The sequence below is a fragment of the Pteropus alecto genome, unplaced genomic scaffold (assembly GCF_000325575.1).
Source record: "Pteropus alecto unplaced genomic scaffold, ASM32557v1 scaffold160, whole genome shotgun sequence".
Lineage (NCBI taxonomy): Eukaryota > Metazoa > Chordata > Mammalia > Chiroptera > Pteropodidae > Pteropus > Pteropus alecto.
In genome coordinates, this window is record NW_006429864.1 from 1,783,321 (window position 1) to 1,790,562 (window position 7,242).

The following is a 7,242-nucleotide window of genomic DNA, read 5'->3' on the forward strand; positions in this document are numbered from 1 at the left end:
TCCTCACTTGCAAACTGGGGCCAGTGACATTTCTCTGTGCCTCAGTTTTCCCCCTGGCAATAAGTATCAACATTAATGATGATTATTACAGGAAAGTGGGAGGTTAGGTGAGATCAGGGACCCTCAGTCTCCCTATGCAAGTCCATGGGGTTCTGCTCCTGGTCCCCTACCCCAGAGAGTTCCAGGTGACTCCTCCACCCCTTTCAGGTCTACCCTTTCTGTCGTCCTCTGGCTGGTGGGTGCTGATGGGGGCAGCCTCATCACTCAAGAGTGGAAGCTCACTCAGTTTCTGTGAATTTGTCTATACCCAGCAGGGAGGTGCGCATATTAAAGGGCTCCTGCTGGAGGTCTGAAGAGTGGGGGGGGGGCTTCTGTTTGTCAAGACTTTGTCATATCTTCCAAGCTCTGCTCCAACTGCTGTGGAAACAGCCTATAATAAAAATAAAAATTACTAGTAATCAGAAAAATCATCCCTCTCCGCCCAGCTGCACTCTTAAGCTGCAAAACACCTCGGGTTTCTGGAGTTAACCCTCTCTACCCCTACTCTAGAGGCTTACAACCTCTATTCTAAAGACAGGAAAACCGAGGCCCAAACAGGGAAAGTGACTGCCTAAGGCCACTTCAAGGGGAGGGGTGAAGCTAGGGTAGAGTCATAGCCAGATCTGTTCTCCTGGGAGGTTTGCAGAGAAACCAATGAGGGCTTCCTGGAGGAAATGGCAAGGAAACCTAAAGGAAAGGGAGGACACAGATCGGCAGAAGGAAATGGTGAAGAAGGTTCTGGCAGAAGGAAGAGTATGGAACTTGGAGGTGGGAGAATTTCAGGCACAGTCATTCATTCCACAAGTTTGCATTGTGCACCTACTGTGTGTCATGTCCTGTGCTAGACACTGGGGACACAAGCCAGTCAGGGCCTCTCCCTCATTGAGAGCCCATGTTGGTGAGAGGCATCTATATAATCATCCAAAGGGTCCAGGACTGACGGGAAACACACAGGCAGCAGTGGGAGCTCCAAGGAGGTGCTTGACCCAGCCTGGGGTTGGGGGGAGTCTGGGCAGGCTCCTCAGAGGAGGAGATGGCACCAAAGTAGGACCAGGAAGATGGGGGGACATGACTAGGCAAAGAGATAATGGAAAAGTGTTCCAGCATATGCAAAGGCCCTGAGGCAGAAATAAGCCTACTGGACAGACTGACCTCAGGTTGGAAAGTTCCTGGGGCTCAGGAGAAGCAGTGCCAGTGGTGCAGGACTCAGGCTGTGTTCTGAGGGCAATGGGGAGCCATTGAGGGTGAGTGAGAAGGGGTGGAGCTGTTCCTACCTGGAGGGGATGTAGGTTGGAACAGCTGGCCCTAGCCTGGGCATTTCCAGTGAAGTGCCTGCCTTGCCTGCTGCTTGTGGCTGGGCCATGAGCTCACCTCCTGTTTTCCTTGGCAACCAGCACACCTGGAGGCCGCTCCCAGCTGGTGTTGGAATTCTTGGGAAAACCATGGCCCCAGCAGGCTTGCGTGTGCCTCATGCAGCTGGGGCAAAGGCACATGGAAGCCAGGCCCCTGCCACACACTGGGCACAGGGCTGGGGCTTGAACACACGTGGCTTTGTTCAGGCCATGGGAAGAAGTGGGGAAGGGTGCTCCAGACAGAGGGAATGGCAAAGGCAGAGTCCCAGGGGATGTCCTGTTTGCAGGTCAGACAACAGAGTCCCAGAGATTTGCATTCTGGTTTCATGCTCTTGCTTCCTGGATCCCACCAGCCCTGAAATCTCCCTTCTAAGCAGCGTCCCCTTCCTCCCATGCACAGCACACCAGCCTCACATTACAGAATAACTCACTCTTTCACAGCCTTTGTACTTGCTGTTCCTTGCCACTCCAAGAGGAAGGAAGACGCCTCTGTCTTTCTAGTCCTGGCTCTGATTCTCTCTCCTCCAGGAGGCCCTCCCTGCTCTACCTGGGCAGGGCTTAAAGGCTGATGCTTGTGTGACAGTTCTGTGGGAACTGAGGCAGTGTATTCCTGACAGGGAAGGTTAGGATGACCTGACTCTGGGACTGGGAGTATCTGTGTTTAGTTCTGTTCTTCCCAGCCTGGGATCTCCTTGGGAGCCTGGGGGCCTGGTGCAGAGAGGGAAGGCTGGAGGGTTTGGTGAGTCATGTTAGTGCAACATTGTTATTATTCCTTATAATTAATGTAACATCATTGTTATTGATATAGTAACCCCTGCCCAGCACTGTACTTGAGGACACACTCAGGGGCTACATGGCCTGGGTTTGAATGTCATCTGGACACAGCCTTGCATTGTGACCCAGGCAAGTTGTTTGACCTGTCTGTACCTCACCTGTAAAATGGGGGTGATCCTTGTTGAGAGGATTGAATGAGCACACCCATGCACAGCATCTGGCTCCAGTGTCAGCCTCTTAGACATTATGGGATTTACACACTGTCACGCCTCAGAGTTCTTATTCCTGGGAGAGGAGACAAGACACCTCAAGGTCACATAGCTGGGATTAGAACTGGCAAAGGTGGGACCCCTAAGGCCTTTATACCCCTCCCTGCTCTTGACCACAGAATCCAGATGAGAAATGCTGGCCCAGGCCCCTCATTAGCTGTGTAGCATCCACTGCCCAGGACCTCCTGGCCTGAGCCTTTGGCTGGTGTGCCAGCCAGCCCCCCTTCCCACCATGCCGGTTCCAGCGGTTCTGGGAGCCTGGCCAAGCTGGGGCCATAGGGCTGGTGCTTGCTTGATGGGGCCCCCAGGGCGCCTCCTGGCAGAGGCTTGCTGGGCCAGGAGACATGTGGGCGCCCCCAGCTTACCCGGCTGCCTCCCTTTTTGCATCCAGAGGGAAAATATGTCGGGAAGGCAGCCGCCCTGCCCTGGGCGGGCCCAGCCACAGGCCTAGGGTCTGGGGAATTCATCAGAGCAGCAAGAAAGGCCACAGCAGAGGAGCCTGACCTAGCCTGCCTCTGACAGCCCAACTGAAACCCTCTCTCCAAAAGGACCAAGTGGCACGGGGCAGAGAGACAGGGTGCCATCTTGGCACTGGAGCCTGGTAGACCCTCTCTGACTTGCTCTATGACGTTCAGCAAGCCCTGCCTTATCTCCCACCCTCCATTTGCCCCAGTCCTGTCCCCGTTCTGTCTCAGTCTCCCTAAAAGGTGATGATAAAGAAGAAAACAATAAACATAGTGGCTACAATTTTATTCAGTAAAATAACAAATGCTCAAAGTCTTGCCAACCACTTTTGTGGGGTTTCCATTTCTGTTCCCCCACCCCTACTCTTCATAGCTTCAGGCGGCAGGAAGCGGTCATTGTGGGAGGCAATAGGGCACAGTGATGAAGGTCTTGGTCTCTGGCATTTGGGCCCAGTTCTGCTATGGGACCTAACTAAGGCAAGTTGCTTAACTTCTCTGTATCTCAGTCTCTCTCTCTCTCTCTCTTTCTCTGTCTCTCTCTGTCTCTCTGTCTCTCTGTCTCTCTGTCTCTGTCTCTCTCTCTCTCTTTCTCTGTCTCTCTCTGTCTCTCTGTCTCTCTGTCTCTGTCTCTCTCTCTCTCTTTCTCTGTCTCTCTCTGTCTCTCTGTCTCTCTGTCTCTCTGTCTCTCTCTGTCTCTCTCCTTCTGAAGAGGGGAACACCACCTCCAAAAGTTTATTTTAATGTAAATTTTTATTTCTCAAGGTTAGCAAGCAGAGTTGCTTCAGGAGAGGAAGAACTTCACTAAGAACGAGAGGCCCACTGGGATTTAATGATGCAGCAGTCATGGGTACTGATTTCTAAGAACAATTTTACACTGACATTATCTTCATAGTTTTCCAGGGAGCGCTGGGGCAGGACAAAGGGCCGCTGCTCTTTCTTCCTTTCCTCTCACATGTAATGAGAGTTTTAGTAAAACAAGCCTGTGTCTGTGTTACAGGGTAAGAGCCTGCCTGCGGGGTGAACTGCGGAACGGTTGTTCTCTTCTTCAGTCCCTCTCTCTCTGTCAAATGAACTGAAAAGTGGAAATGCCTTAAGATTTGTCCACAGTAACAGTAGCAGTCAAAACTAAGGTGAAAATGAAGACCTTGAGAGTCCCACTTCCTATGGTCATCGTGAGAACGGAATGAGTTGTCCATGGAAAGTGCTGAGCCCTCGGTTGGTAATGTCTCCACTCTCCAGACAAGTAAACTGAGGCTCTGCGAGGCAGATTTGTTCTGTTGCCTCGATTTGGGCATCCAAGCATGCTCAGAGAGGGAAGTCACACACTCCCTCTCCTCCTCAGAAGATACACAGCCTGGCCGCAGGAAGAAGGTCCGCCATCCAAGTTTCTGTGGCTCTGTCTGAGGAGGGTGGGTAGATGGACAGAGCCCTGCACCCGATTCCTCATGCCCCCTCCTCCAGCTCCAACCCCAGCTCATTAACAGGAGGCCCTTGTTCAGCCCAGTGATGGATGGACAGAAGCCGAGGGCGGAGTGTGTTTACCCACTGGTTGCCTGGCTGGCAGGGGCCTGGCTGGGGCATGGGCCAGTGGAGGACGGAAGCTACCAGGCAGGGAGGAGCCCCAGCCCCCAAGTGGGAAGACTGGCACAAAACAGATGCCAAATAAGTGATTATTGATCAGTGGGATGAAATTAAATAACTTCATCCTCTGGACTGACATTGACCCCGTTCTGCACAGCCACCGGGTAGAGGAGGTCTTGGCCTCTCCCCCCGAGGTGGGTGGCCTGGAAGGCCAACAAATGCACATAAGCTGCATGGAGCGCTTGCTGCACAGAAGTGGGGCCTGCTGGGCTGGAGGAAGGATTCCAGTGGTCAGAAAGGCCACTGCATGGGGAGATGTTGGTGCTGAGACCTGACCGGGCAAACGGTTCTGGCTGAATAAGCGCACCCCAGGCAGAGGGCACAGCAGGGGCAAAGGCCACGGTGGGATGTGCCTGATGTGTTGGAGGTTCAGCAAGGTGGCAGGTACAGCTGGAACAGAGGGGCCTGGAGGAGGAGGAGCGCAGGACCACAGGGAAGGATGTGGGAATGGGAGTCCTGCACAGGGACAGAGTCACGATCCAGGAGCCATGTTTGGGCTCCATGTGCCTCTCCAGCCCCATCTCTATCCTCCTTCCAGCCCCTTTACCTGACTGCTCCCTGGTGCACCATTTTCTTTAACTTGGCTCACCCCTTATCCCAGTTAATGGCCTTCTATGGCTTCCAAAGTGCCCTAGGCATCCTCTATCATAGCTTGACCACACTGCATAGGCACTTTTGAGTTACATGGGCTATGTGGCTATGTCAAATGAGCCCCGCCATCTTGTTCCCAACCATGTCTCCAGCATCATGCACACATGATGGAATAAATAAATGCCAATAAATAAATAAATGGATATACAGGTAGGTGAATGGATGGTTGGCTGATGGATGGATGGGTGGGTGGATAGATAGATGAGTGAGTGGAAAGGTGGGTGGGTAGATGAATGAATAGATGAAGGGATGGATGATGGATGGATGGATGGATGGATGGATGGATGGATGGATAGATGGATGATGGATGGACAGATGGCTGGGTGGGTGGATGAATGGATAGATAGATGAGTGAGCAGATGATTGGATGGATGAGTGGGTAGGTGGATAGGTAATAGATGGATAAATGGACTCTCTCCAAGAGTCTCTCTGGCTATGTGATAACCTCATTCAGAGGTCACTGTGAGGAGTCAATAAGAGAATAAAGGTGAAGCACATAGTTGGCACCTACCCATTGAGTCTTCCTGACTCTGTTTACCACTGAGTTGAATAATTAATTACTAGAGCCAAGTTGTTCCAAAGAATCCAAGAGTCACGAGAACATAGAACAAAGAGCCATAGAACTAAGAAGTGACAGTTATAGTATCATGGGTTGTTGGATCCATGGGACCACGGAGTGCCAAGGCCACAGAACTTTGGGTCTTAGGGCCTTGAGACCACAGAGTGCTAAAGCTACAGAATTATGAGATCTTAGAGCCATGGGACCACAACATTGGGCCACGGCATTGAGAGAGCCATGCACTCAGGGTAATGTGGCCACCAGTCAGCAGAAGCACAGAACTGTAGGATAGTGGAAGCCACAGGACCACAGAGGGGCTGAGACACAGTCCCAGGGTATCCCATATCTGAGGTGCCACAGGATGACATCTCAGAACTGACCCTAGCAAAACTGCCCTCTCAGCCACACCCTCATCCGCTGGCTGTCCAAGGAGGCTCCCAAGAGCCACAAGAGCTATGAGGCTCCTTTCCTCCATCTCTGGGCAGCCACAGGAGAGAAGGACCACGTCATCACTTTTGCCTGCAGGCAGCAAACCGCCACTCAGTGAATCCCTGTGCCAAGTGAGGCCGTCCAGGTGCCGGGAAACAGTGCCAGCCTCCGGCCAGGCGCGCCGGAACACCGAGTGCCCAGCAGCAAGTGGAAAAAGAATCAACGAGTTCCTTCTACATTCATATCCTTTTAAAAGCCAATAGCAACACGGCATGGAGTGGAGGCTGTACCCTGGCACATCCCGTCTGGAAGGCAGGAGTCAAAGCCCAGCTTGGATTCCACTAGACACATCTGTGTATTAATGAACTCTTCTGGACAGCAACTGTTCTCCCAGCAGACCCCACATCTGACACCCAGAATAACCAGTCTATTTTGGAGAGGGGTGGCAGTTCCAGCTGCAGCACAAGCCTCCCTGGAAGACCGTCACTGGGGGGCAGCTCCAGGCCTAGCTGAAGCCCTCCCTACTCTGCTGGCTTCCTGACCTCCCCTAGGTACCAGGCAACTTTGAACACCACAAGGAAACAGGCCTGGCGCAGACCTGAATGCCCTTCCAAATGACTGGCAGGTGGCAGAGGAGGAGCCCACAAGAGGGGCCTCCTCACCCCATCACTGGTTCCAAAGCTGCTCCCGGCCTTGCTTCAGGCCCAAAGGGTCGAAATGAGGGGAATATAGAATCACAGTGACCATAACCCAGAGCTGGGAGGGAGGCAATGAGCAAATAGAAGCCCAGAGAGTGCAAGATATTTGCTCAGGGCCACACTGTAAACGAGAGGCAGATCTTTTCTTTTTCTTTTTTTAATTATGTTTCCTTGTGGTAAAAACACATAACAATATTTACTATCTTAACAATTTTTAAGTATGCTGTTCAGTAGCATTAAGTATGTTCACATTGTGCAACCATCACCACCGTCCAGCTCCAGAATTCTTCATCTCAAAAAAACTGAAACTATGTCTCTATTAAACAACCCCTTAGCCCCCTCCCCCAGCCCCTGGCACTAATCTCT